This window comes from Akebia trifoliata, chromosome 15 (genome assembly GCF_017979445.1).
Source record: "Akebia trifoliata isolate Shusen 1 chromosome 15, ASM1797944v1, whole genome shotgun sequence".
Taxonomy (NCBI): Eukaryota; Viridiplantae; Streptophyta; class Magnoliopsida; order Ranunculales; family Lardizabalaceae; genus Akebia; species Akebia trifoliata.
The window spans coordinates 13,829,881-13,844,662 of record NC_141389.1 but is presented as its reverse complement, the minus strand read 5'-3'; positions in this window follow the sequence as shown (position 1 = coordinate 13,844,662).

Sequence of the window (14,782 nt, the reverse complement as noted above, 5' to 3'; positions counted from 1 at the left end):
AAGGGGTTAAGAACCTTAGATTAAAGGAGTCTTGGATGAGAAAACCAGGAGAAATATATGTGCAGAAAAGTCCAAAAGTAGCCTTAACATTTCTTAGCACAAAAAGACAAAAGATGATAACATAAGTTAAGGATTAGGATATTTCAAAGTAGGCCCAAATACTTTTGCCTTGAGATTTTGATTCCAAAATATTGATTTTCTGCACAAGAAATACACGTAATTAGATTTATCTAGTAAATAAATTTATTTATATATAATTAAGCTTAATTAACATATAATATGGTGTTTCGAGACTTATCATGATTATTACCTTAATACAGAGAAATAGGAACAAAAATCAAGATAAATATTCGAGAAACGTGCGTATAATTCAATGTTTCGAGACACTCATCACACTTCCAAACTTATCTTTGTTCTAGTCCCTAGAAAAAAAAACTGTCACTTTCGCAGGCACCTCGATTGCATTTAGCGAATGCAGCAAGCCCTTGAACCGTTAGGTTATCCCTAGTGGACGAGTTTGACTCGTGAGGGTTTGTAGAAAATATACCCACAAAATTGAAAATAACTTTGAAGTAAAAAGAGTCAAAATCAAAACTTATATTGAAAAGCACAAGTTTTTTTTAGTTTTGTCAATCAATTGGAAGTAATGCTTGATATAGAGTCCCAACCCTTATATCTTTACAATAAAATTTAGACTTAAATTGACCTTTAAGCGATAGTGGTTCTAACTCATAAATTTAAAAGATTTGATTTCCTAGAATGAGTTTCAACCTTCTAACTACTCAAGAATAGCTAGAGCAACTTAGGATTTAATTCTAAACTTAATATCTTGTTTGGGGTAATGAGAAGTGTGGACATTCACTTTAATACGTCTAAGGGACTTTATCTATGATATTCCAATATACTCACATTTTTACACTTGATGACTTTCACCCTATTGAAACTTACTTAAACTTTTGAATTTTTACTTTTTTTAGGGGTCTTTTATTTCTATTACTTCTTCACTTTTTTTCTAAAATAAGTAGCTAGCCCTTTTCAAGGTACCTAGTCTAATTTAATGGTTGTTGTACAAGGTGTATACAACCCAATTCTGTTTTTCTTCTAATCAACCAACCAATTGAACAAGGAAGTCAAAGTTCATCAAACCCAATTTTTCCTTAAACTCTACGTAGAAAGAAGGTAATAAGCTCTCTTAATACAATCTAGAATCTTGGTAACCTCATTAGAAGTGAATATAAACTAAAAAGTAACTTTGCTCTAACTTTTGCCTAAGAAAAACACAAATGGGGACTCCAGATCATAACTTCAAATAAAATATTGAAGATAGATCCTGCTTGGATCTAGGCCTACATGGGACTTCTCTACTTTAATTGGTAGAGTAAGAAGCTGGTCAGGGCCCTACTCTACAATGAGTATAATATCACTAAAGATGGACCCCACCTAGGTCCAGGCCAATGTGGGTCTTCTCTGCCCTAATTGGCAGAATAATTGCACAATTACTTGAGCAGTACATGTGTCTAGGCCGGTTAAGTGGTACCATGTACAGATTAGCATGCGGGCGTTATCCAGTAGTAGAGTAGGTCAAAGTAGAGATCTCCCTAGAATGACTAGAAGGGCAGCACAACACTCAATAAAACCTAGTCCGCCAAGTAGCGTAGACTTGGTTAAAGAATTCCTTTAATCTTGATATGCACACGTCAAGCCTAGAAATCTTAGAAGAGATCTCTCAAGTATAGTATAACCAATCTAGAAGATCTCCATTCTATTTTTAGATCCACAAAATCAGGGAATTCTTTGGGATCACCACTTGTGAGAAGGAGAAACTCTGATTTGCAGTAAGGATCCATAAATAGCATAATTAGCACAGAAGAATGGATCTTTTGGTAGATTGGAGGTTTAACCAGCTCTTGAGACTATTTATCTATTTTTTTAACTTGAGCGTGAAAGTGATTTTGGTAGGTACCACACCGACACGAGAAGGGAGGTGACATGAGCAACTTTGGATCTGTGAGGCAGAGTGCATCATCACCATTCATCAAATTGTGATCGCACAGGTACTATAGAACCTGATACAATAAAATGCTTAATTAAATGGACGATCACAACTACTAAGTAAAAATATTCATCCCTTGGTGAATCTATTTTATGTAATTATTCACATGATGATGATGGATGATAGTAAGTATATCTCTTAACTACCTTTGAAAGAGATGATGATCATCAAATATATTTCAGAGCCCAGATAATTGTACCAAAGGTTTCCAAGAGACAATTTACTTTTTGATAAACTAAAGATGTATAAAAATCTTACCTAACAGTAGCTACTCATCATTCTAGCACAACGTTTGAAGTATGGTGTACTTAAATGTAAGGAGAGCAATTACATTGGATAGAGATATGGTGCAGTATATAAGTAAAGTATAGTGTAATTTTTCCTAATAAACTTAACCTCTAGCAAGGTACATTACTTTGGAGATTTAGATAGAAGAAAATAAGGATGAAAATTGATGCAATACTGGCACAACATTTACTCTACATTTACAAAAGAACCCAAGCCACTTCATACTGCAACCTATAAACTTACCTAAATAGTCAATTATAAGCCTAGGGGTTTTAATTGCAATGCCACATCTTCAAAAATAAGAACAAAGAACAGATTTCCATTGAATTTATTAGTTCAAGAATAAATTCCTTGAGTTATTGGCATATAGCAAAGGAACTATCAATGTTGAATCAAGAATATCATGCCTCAAACTGCAAAAAGCAATAATTCATCAATATTCAACAATTATCTAAAAGGATTTCATAGGAACAAGCAAAATTCTATTTTACTAACTGGTTTATAGGTATAACACATCATAGTTTAAGCTCATATGACTTATTACATACATGAAGCACTTCAGTTATACTACTGGCATTAAAAAAATATGAATAACTTACTACAAAGCCAATTATATGGTAGAGTTATATAGGTCTATTTATTGTATCATGTTTGGATATTAGATTATATCCAGGGCTGCCAATGGATCAGATTAGATCCAAAATCTAACCTGTTCTAATAAGAATCCAAACCAATTAGAAAACCTATCAGATCCAATTGGTTCTAAATCAACCATGTCCCCATCCAAAAGGAGTCTGATACAATAAAATGTGGGAAAGAATGTAAATTATATTTTTATTTTAAATATATGATTTTATTTCAATTTTGTATATCAAATCAAATTTGATCCAATTCCAAACCAATCTGATTGAAATTGGGATGGATTTGAAGCCTAATATTGAAATCCAATAAACTTGATCCAACAAGTCCAATTTGATCCTAGACCTGATCCAATATGAACCCTATTTGAAGGTTAGAGGAATGCTTGCCAGCATCTGTGGGAACAAAAACATGGCACTCATAGAGGATAATGAGTAGGGTTTGTAAAAAATCAGCCATCTTCTCTAGTGTTTTACAACCATTAATCATTATCATTTCAACTACATCCCCTTCACAAAAAGTAATCATCCAACAAAAGCCTAATCTATCTAGAAGAGTAGCAATAAAGACTATGTCTTCTAAAAATATGGAATAAAGAAATCACCTATCATTCTATGAAAGTAAAAGTTAATAAGATGTAGCAATCAATCTCAAGCCACAGAAGAATTTGTGTTTAAATTTCAGTTTGACAGCAAAAGTTTATGAAGTTTGTTACTATCAAAGGTAGAAAATTGCTAACAAGTTAGTCCACCACTCTTCTAGGGCTCGAAGTCTGAACTTACCAAAGACGTAGTTTTTTAGCCTATTTTTTAAATAACTTTCAGTATCAGTAGAGTTCTCTAGTCTTAGGCCCGGTAAATAGATCCCAACTCTATCTTTTGTTAATTGTACATCGCACCAAGCAATCACATTGGCCAAACTAGTCATTGTTAAGTAATTTACCAAATTTCTAAGACTTGTGAGATGTGAAAAATAAATAAGAAAGCAAGATAAATAATCAAGTGGTTATGCTTAACAAGCCTACATCCACAGTCGGAGACAACCCGGAGAAGATTTACAATCAAATTTGAGTACAAAGAGTATTAAAAAGAACTTTAAAAAAAAAAAAAAAAAAAACAGAACCCCGTTATACCCAAATCTCTCTCTCTCTGTATTTTTCTTTCACGTTTATTTTTCTTTTTCACACTGTCTAATCAGTGAGCTGCTACCTGCTTCTTATAGATGCAAATAATCGGTCAACACTCCTTCACCAAAAATGATAAGGAATCAAAATCCTAAAAAAATAAGGAGAAAAGAACAAGGAATCAAAATCCTAAAAGAATAAAGAGAGGGATTGCTACTAGGCTCCGTGAGTTGTTGAAAGACAAGTCATTATACGCAAATCTCATCCTGTCGTCTCTTACACCTGTCCTCAAGCTCGAAGTCCAATTGAAGCTGAGCACAACTTCAATTTCTCAATGGTCACACCTTTCGTCAGCATATCCATTGGGTTCTTAGTTCCACAAATCTTCTCAAGTGTCAACTGTTCACTATTGAGAAGAGATCGAATAAAATGATACCTCATCTGTATGTGCTTTGTTCTTGAATGATATGCCGGGTTCCTTGCAAGAAAAATGGCACTCTGACTGTCACTATGTAGAACAACTTTCTTATTCTTCCTACCCAACTCATCCAAGAAACATTGTAGCCAAACCATCTTCTTTTCAGCTTCTGTCACAGCTACATACTCAGCTTCCATAGTGGAAACGGCTACAATTTTCCGCAATCTTGAGATCCAACATATAGTTGTACCTCCTAGAGTAAATACATACCCCGTAGTACTTTTCCTGTGATCAACATCACCCGCTAGATGAACATCTACGTAGCCCTGCAGCTTCAAATCTACACCTGTGAAGCAAAGGGACATATCTAAAGTTCCTCTTAGATATCTCAAGATCCACTTGACAGCTTCCCAATGTTGCTTCCCTAGATTACTCATGCAACTACTCATAGTTCCCACTGCATAAGCAATATTCGATCTTGTATAGACCATTACGTACATTAGACTTCCAATAGCTAAGCTGTAAGGTACCTTGCTCATGTAAGCCTTCTCCTGATCTGTCTGTGGTGACTGATCCTTGGTTAGTCTGAAATGATTTCCCAAGGGTGTGCTTACTGATTTAGCTCTATCTATTTTAAATCTACTGAGAACTTTCTTTGACAGTTGATTCTTCAGCTTGTTGATGTCTTCCATACTAGACGCCGCCACAAGCATATCATCTACGTACAAGAATAAGATGATATAAGAGTTCTTAAAACTCTTGATATAACAGCAGTGATCAGCATTGCACCTCGTGAACCCAATACCACACATGAAGTTGTCAAACTTCTTGTACCATTGTCTCGGAGCTTGTTTGAGGCCATGCAAGCTTCTCCTCAGTTTGCACACTAAATTCTCATTTCCCTATACTGTGAATCCATGTAGTTGCCGCATATAAATGTCCTCCTCCAACTCACCATGAAGGAATGTCGTATTTACATCTAACTGCTAAAGATGTAAATTTTCTGCCACTACAATACTCAGTACAATTCTAATTGTTGTCATCTTTCACAACTAGTGAGAATATGTCTGTGTAGTCAATTCCTTCTTTCTGTTGAAATCCCTTGATTACTAATCTTTCCTTGTAGCGTTTGCTACCATCATGTTAACCCTTTATTCTATACACCCATTTGTTATGTAAAGCCTTCTTACCTGTTAGTAACTTTGTCAGTTCCCAAGTTTGGTTGTTATTAATGAGTCCATCTCATCCTTCATGGCTGGCTCCCATTTGGTTGAATTTTTAGCCTGCAAGGCTTCATCAAATGTCTTTGGCTCACCATCACCCATCAACAAAATATGGAACAAGGAAGGTGAGAAACGATGTGGAGGTCTAATGGTTCTAGTAGATCTTCGGACAACCGTTGTAGGTGTTTCCTGTTTAACTTGTAAATCTGAACTCTCCTCATCATGTTGATCACTGTGCTGAACTTCATTTTTAGAAATCTCATCTAAGTGTACATACACAGGCTTATTTGGTTCCTGCTTTGTAACAATAGGTTTTGCACTTGACCCATCCTTGTACACAACACATTCATTAAAAATCACATTCCGACATCTAATGATCTTTCAATTTATTTCATCCCAAAACCGATAACCAAGCTTCATCTCCATATCCAATGAAGAAATACTTTCTAGATTTAGCATCTAGTTTACTCCGAGTATCAAACTTAATATGAACATATGAAGCACAACCAAAAACTTTCAAGTGAAAAAGATTTACCTCCTTTCAACTACAGACTTCTTCTGGTAATCTGAGACTTAGAGGAATGGAAGGCCCCTATTTTTCAAGTATGCAGTAGTGCTCACTACATCAACCCAGAAAGTCTTTGGTAACCTAGCATGCAATCTCATACTTCTAGCACACTCATACACTTAGCCACGCCATTCTGTTGTGGTGTTCCAAGAATAGTCTTTTCCGTCCTAATCCCATTAATAGAGCAAAACCTTTTAAATCTTCCACTTGTATTCTCCACCATTGTCTGATCTTAAACACTTGAGCTTCAAGCCTATTTTAGTCTCAACCATGGCCTTCTACTTCGAAAAAGTGTCAAATACATCAGATTTATTTTTTAAGAAATAAACCCATACCTTTCTGATTGAGTCATCCATAAATGTGATATAATACCGTGAGCCTCCAAGAGATGTCACTGGTGAGGGACCCCACAAGGCCGTGTGTACCAACTCTAGTTTTTCTAGCTTTGGTGCTCTGCCAACTTTCACAAAACTCACCTTCTTCTGCTTCCCTAAGATGCAGCCTTCACACAAATTAGATTCAACTGATTTCAAATTTGGTAGTTTCCCTTATAATAGAAGTTCCTTCATCCCATTCTCGCTCATATGCCCAAGCCTTAGGTGCCATAGTCTTGAATCAGTACCTTTCTCTACGACAGCAACTGTATTCGTGTTGTTTGTGGTCATATAGAGAGTGCATACCTTATAACCATAAGCCAAAATCTTGGTTCCCATACAACTTTCCACTTTCCACTGTGAAAATTAATTAAATGCCCTTCATCATCAAGTTGTCTTACTGAAATCAAATTCTTTTTCATCTTTGGAACATGTCTGACCTTTTGCAACTTCTATACTGAGTCACTGTGAACTCTAATGCGGACATCACCAATGCCCATAATATTCAGTGTTATTCCATCTACTAAATATACCTTCCCGAATTCTCCACCAACATAGTTTTCGAGAATTTCATGGTTCGCTGTGGTATGGAATGATGCTCCTCAGTCTAAGACCCAAGAATCAAGAGGACTATCAATAGTAAGAAGTAGGGCATCATTCACTTCTTTCGCCATTATATTTGTGGAATTGTTAACAGTCTTCTTTTTTGGTTCCCTACAATTCTTCTTGTAGTGACCAGTCTTGCCACAGTTCCAATACTAGGGTTGTCTAGATTTGGATTTACTTATCCCTTTCTTGGATTTTGATCTGCCTTGACTAGAGTTTCTTTTTTGTCCTCTACCCCAAGACTCGAGATTTAAGGCAGCACCAGAACTTGATGCTTCCCCTGCATCTCTTCTGTGAACCTCTTCACTAAGAATCAAATCCCGAATATCCTCATACTTGATTTTACTCTTTCCTGTAGAATTGCTGACAACCATTCTCATCGTTTCCCAACTATTTGGCAAAGATGCCAAAACAATTAATGCATGGATCTCACCATCAAAATCAATCTCCATAGAGGGCAATTCATTCATGATTTGTGTTGAACTCATTGAGATGCTGCGCTACTGGAGTCCCTTCAGCCATCTTTAAATTGAACAGCTTCTTCATCAGATGCACCTTGTTGTTGGAAGATGATTTTTCATACATACCTGACAAGGCCACCATTAAACTAGTCGTGGTCTTCTCCCTAACAACATTGTGTGCAACTCATCTTGACAATGTTAACCGGATAACTCCTAGGACCTGCCAATCATGTAGGGCCCATTCATCATCCTCCATGTCGTCTGGCTGCTTCCCCAAAAGAGGTTTATGTAATTTTCTCCCATACAGATAATCTTCAATCTACATCTTCCAATAACCAAAATCTATACCATCGAATTTTTTATTCCAATCTTTGCTTCTTCTCTTGCCATCACTCCCACTCGAACCAAAAAAGGCTCTGATACCAGTTCTTAGGTAATTTACCAAATTTTTTAAGACTTCTGAGATGTGAAAAATAAATAAGAAAGCAAGATAAAGAATTTTACACGACACCAAGATTTAAGTGGTTTAGCTTAACAAGCCTACATCCACAGTTAGATACAACCTAGAGAAGATATTCTACCAGATTTGAGTACAAAGAGTAATAAAAAAGAACTTCAAAAAAAAAACCAGAGCCTCGTTACACCCAAATCTCTCTCCCTCTCTATTTTTTTTTCTTTTTCACACTGTCTAATCAGTGAGTTGCTACCTGCTTCTTATAGAAGCAAATAATCGGTCAACACTCCTTTACCAAGAAGGATAAGGAATCAAAATCCTAAAAGAATAAGGAGAGAAGGATAATGAATCAAAATCCTAAAAGAATAAGGAGAGGGATTGCTGCTGCGCTCCGTGATTTGTTGAAAGACAAGTCATTATACGCAATAGTCATCAATGCCAAACTGTTTGCATCTGAACTGGAATCAGGAAATATCCCTAAAAACCCACCTCTAGCTATGACTAGAAGTGCATTTCCTGCAAAATGAAAATCATTGTGTAAGTCTACTGATAGTGGTTTCCAAGAATATTTTAGCATCAACGGTAAGCCTATATTAACAAATCAAACAAAGAATTGGGAAATTTAGTTCTCCATGCACGAACATTTGAAGATAAGAAACATACATACTGAAAAAAAAAAATAAAACAATCACAAGACTAATGAAAAAATATAACACCATAAAAAGCCTAATGGTTTGGGTTTGAAGGCAATTTATTAGTAATGATTGCTGATTCTCCAAATCTTCTTTTTATGATAAGTAAAGAAGTTATTGATTTAATAAAGGAAAATGATTAGTCTCCCTTTAGCTAAGTGAATTCTTTAGAGAGATACCACAATTATGTACTATATTTGATTTATATGAGAACCTACTAAGGAACAAATGCAGCATATTGATACAGACATAATAAAATCTATTGAGGATGAACCCAAATTAGATTTCATACTTTGAATAACAAGAAGAGGCAAGTAGAATAAAATGAACAACAAAATATGGTGCAATATTCTACAAGCAAAACCCTTGAAGGGTTGATAAGGGATATATATATATATATATATATATATATATGGATCAGGTTCAAACGACAACCATATAGACACACATATAGACAACGCGTTTTGTCTTATATGGGCAAAAATGTTTGGAATGGGCTGATTTTTTGTGAGGATGATCTCTATGGTGAGGGGATCATCCTGGCAAAAAATCATCCCATTCCAAAACTTCTAGACCGTCCGATTTTTGTTGAAAAATTATAGACCGTCCAATTTTTGTAAATCAATTTTGATGGGGTTAGAAGTTTGGAATTTGATGATTTTTTGCCAGGATGATTCTCTCATCACAGAGATCATCCTCACAAAAAATCAGCCCATTCCAAACATTTTTGCCCATATAAGACAAACACGTTGTCTATATGTGTGTCGCAATGTGTGTTGCAGGAACCCGACCCTATATATATATATATATATATATGATGAACTATTAAGGAAGTGGAAAACTAATTTAAAATCTCATGAGCATGTTTTTCTCCAACCAATTTCGAATTACAAAACAAAGTTCACAATTCAACAATAATAACGAGGTTATTGATGATTATTATACAATAATATCTTTGAAATCATAGAATAGAAACTCTAATAAGAGTTCAAAAAAGAAAAAAAAAATTATGATCTTTCAATTATAAGGTAAGGAAAATAAAAGGGAAATTTTAACCTAGGATAAAAACAGAGCAAATGGTTTTTGATTTCAAATCCTTGAAATGTTGCCTTCCAGGGGTTTTGTTGTAATGTCTGAAACAATTAAGATTTTAAATTAATACTGACAACACAAGAAGGAAAAAAAGGGGGGAATAAAGTACTGCTAACAAAGGAGTAAAACAAAATATTACAATCGTTCTCAATCGAAAACAATTAAGATTTTACCCCAATTTTCACTAAGCTACGATCTAAATGTATTAAAACTAATCTACACTGAGAAGAAGTAAATCTCAACTAGAATCAATAGGAGAGATGATTAAGATAAAACATAATTGACCAAGTAATGCATCTTCTCAGGGAAACAAAAATATTAGAAATGGGGCTCACCTCTCCATAACCAATTAGAACTGTTCAGATAGCCTATTAGTGAAATAAAACACCCTTATATCACCAAAGGCTTATAAATAAAGGACTCTTCTAAGGCATATGCGGAGACTCTACCATCCCAAAATTATGTCCAAATCCCTCCTTTAAAAACCTTCTAAACGCCTCAAAATCCTATCCAATTATTTACCCATATCTTTTGGAAGTCAAAAACAAAAAGAGGAAAAATATTGAAATAATGAAAAGGCTAAGTTGAGGTAGAACATTTGAGTAACTATTTTTTTTTTTTTTTTTTTGTATAATTTGAATCGTTTTTCTTTTCCCCCTAATTTTATCTTGTTTTTATGTTTTTCTTTAAGTTCTAGTTTAATGTAAAATAGTTTAGTTCAATTTCCATTCGCAAGGTTGGGTTAATCCCCTAGTGGGAGGATCCTTACTACCTATAAGTCCAACTTTGTTCTAAGTTCTCTTTAATAATTGTAATAATGTAGTTCAATGGCTAGTTTGGGATGAGAGTTATTCTCCTAGTAGGAGGATCCTTACCAATTATAAGTCCATTAGAAACTTTAGTTGCCTGCAAATAATCTTCAATTGCTTACTTTCAAGTTATTTAAATTCCTTGTAAATAACATAGTTTTTTTTTTTTTTTTTCTTGCTTACTAGCATCTATGCAATTTAAGCATCCTTAGCGGCTTAAAGAGGAAGTGATTAATCCCTGACAATGTGAGATGATCTTCCCTTTTGCAAGTCCATAATAAGTTTCATGTGGAACATTGCATACATACACCTAAGCACACACTACCTTCTCTTTTATTCTAAAATGACTGAGTCAAAGAAGGTAAATCTCCCTAGATTTACACTTAACATTCTAAGCCAATAGAAAATAGTCCTTGAAGGACATAAGCACATTTGCACACACTCACTCATGCATAACATAAAGGCTCAAACGAATCCATCGAACCCATGGGTGCATTCTTAGAGTTTCACTAATAAAAAATAAACTCCTATGTGAGTATAAATTCATGTAAAAAATGCTTGAATTTTTAAAAAGTGAAATCCATTTAGATTTATACTCAAACTCCAAGCAAATAAAAAATTATAGCAAATAGGAACCTTTTTTTTTTTTTTACTTTGTTCATTATATCCCCATGCAAGTTAAGAGATGCAGCACATACTTCTACGCATTTGTGCATACCTATTAGCTTTCAAAAAATCAGTTTTCTACTTTTACTTTTAGTCAAATATTATAATCACCAACTTGGTGAGTGAGAAGGGTGTCTAACACCTTCCTTATCTAACAACTGAACCTCTTTACCCTTGAACTTTAGGTTAAGATCAGTTTGAGTAACTAATTTGTTGAAAAAAAAAAACGATTTGTAAAATCTTCTTATGATGTTCATTCACACCTTAAACTCTTTGAATGATTGCAACTCTTAAATCCAAGTAAATGTGGTCAAAATCTATTGAATCTTTTGTATCTATAAAATAGATATTTCAAAATCAAGTATCATTCGATATTTAATGACGAGATTACTGGTATTTATTCTAAAAGTGACGATCTTGATAAAAGTAATTTCCAAAACATATTTTACTTGTTTTGGGAATTAAAATGGATAGTGAACTGGAATTGGAATTTTCCCATATTCTTCACATAAAATAGTAATTTATCCTACTTTATGAGGTTGTTTCAGAAATGTCAATATAAATATTCTTGTATAACATGTGGCATTGTATTTGTTGTGATATTTTTTCTATTTAAAAATAATAATTAATCATAATAGGGCCTCAATCATACTCACCCATCTTTCATTATATATTAAAGATTTAATATAAACTCTCCTGTGAGATAGGAATAGTGTCTATGTCGTGGCACATTTTGGTTGGAGTATAAAACATCTCGGACGCAAAATCAAGCAGTGCACACTCCCCAAATTTTTAGTATCCAGTTATAATGTATCAAATAGACACCTTTCCTATCTATTAGATTGGAACTTCATATATTGGATCGCCACCCTTTAATATGATGGGAACATTTTTAGGAATTTAAAAAAAATAATTAATATGAATTTGATTTTGACTACTCTGTCTCTAGTCCACCTTCAATGATTGTAAAATTCTCTAGAAGTTCTTTTCCAAAAAGTAGTTCTTAAATATTTTCACCAAAAGACAAATTTAGAAATCGCAAATTTTATAGAAATGCATCCGGCGTATCCAAAGGTCGGGTCTGCAAAATATAAGATAAAAATATATTTAATTGGGATCAAGTCAATAACCATAAAAAATTAATATATCAAAAAGGTTGGTAGGGTTAATGCGATGAAGTCACCATCAGAGACCCCAAATTTCGGAGTAGATTAAAGAAATTATCCCATTATTTTGACTAGAAGGTGTTACGTGCAGACACATGTATCATGTAAATGTTTATTTGTAATTTAAATTATTATGTAAAGGATTTTTGAAGATTATATATTAAAAAAATGATATTTTCTAATTTTGAAAAATAACTAATATACCAATGTGGGATTGCAATTTTCTTGTTTGTTTTTTATCAAAATGAACTTGATTATATTAAATTTAAAAGTAAAGGCAGGGGCAAATGTGAGATCAAAATTTTGGTGTCGAACCACTTCTACTCCGCCTTCTCTCGTTATAATAGTAAAGATATGTAACAAACAAAACTTATAATGTGGGATTGCGAAATGATGGATTCCATGCTTATAAACTTCAACGGAAGATAACAGATATTGGACCACTCAATATCAAATAGGACATTTTTTTAAAGGGAAAATTAATTAATGAACCTGACAGAGGGATTTCTCTCTAAAACCCCCCAATTTTTCCGAGGCAGCTAGATAGTCATTTGGTAAATTTTTTCTTTCTTAATGCCCGTTAACAGTTAACAATAATTCCAAAGCGTCTTCCTTTTCCCTCAGGTGCGATTTTAGAGTGCATAATCCACTAGAGGGATCTCCAACACAATCTTCCCAAACCTCTTCCATTTTGGAATTCTAAGTTTCCAAACTCCAAAATGGAAGACATTTAGAGTTATTCCATTTTCATTTATTCTTTTTGGCCCCCAAATTATTTGCAATTGGTGTGATTTTCATAGGATTTTCATCTTGGATTGAATTAAAAAATATATGAAGAACATTTATGGATCACCATTTTGGAAGACAGTGTTGGAGTGCAAACACCTTAAACATAGAAAATGGGGATCCATAATGCTCACATCCTCCATTATGGAATATCAAAATGAAGTTTCATCTTGGAGTTGCCCACCCCCTCCCCCATTCAATTGATGAGATCAATGAATCAAATTTTCAAGATTGACAACTCAAGTAATTGAATTAGAACATTTTTTTTTCCAATCGCAAAGATCAATGATTGTAAATTGTCGATCTTGAATTTTGACCATGAATCATTGATATCAATAATTCAATGTGTAATACAAAAATATTCCTTGGCTTCATATATAGTTAGATTTTTATTATTGATCTCTTTTTGGTTATGAATTCACGAATCGTCAAGAGTGTATCTGCAAAAGCACTCTTCACACTCAAATCACTCCATATGTAGTAGGAAAATGATTTAGATAAAAAAAATTGCACCACACTATAGCTAGTTGTGCATGTTGCATAAGCGATGCAAGAGTGATCTAAAAAACTTGTAATTATTCATGAATCAATCATTATGGATTCTTCCTAAGGGGATGTAAGTGTTAGCATATGCCGAGTTCAACTTGTCAACTTATGGACAATACTTGAAAGTTCAATTCCAACATCTCAAATGTCAGATCTCATGTTAACAAACCAACCACTCCAAAAGACCAATCTGCAGGAGAGGGGGAGAACTATGAATATAAGAGGGATATGAATTACTTAAGAGACTCCGCCTTAAAAAATTTATTAATTTTATCAAAATCTTACATTTGTTATCTTGGCATAACACAGTATTTTTACTGTCTTGGTATAGATAAAATTCCATGAAGGTACCATATTTCTATGTACAAAAGTTAAGTAATGATCTTGGGGAGATGGATCTAATAATACAACTTACGTAATTTGCAATTAAAACTAGAGATTGATAATTATGATCAATGGGTATGCTTTTCTCAAATATCAGTCTTTGATGCTTTAAAGGCCATCATAATAATCCCCCAAAGGTTATATGATGAGTTCTTGTAGGAGGAACACTTCTTACTGCTGAAATTGCTTTATTTAATTTAGTTGCATGGTGAACCACTTGCTTAATCCTCTGCAACCACAATTATAAATAGTTAGTTAGTTAGGCCGTGTAGCAAAATTGCTTTTATGGAATCACTTATGTAAGAAATCAACTAAAAATTAATTTATGAACGTATGAAAAATGAAAAATATAACATTCCTTTCTTTTTTGGTCACTAAAATAAAAATCATATAAACACAAAACAAAAAAGTCGTGGTACGGCCTTGGCCTAAAG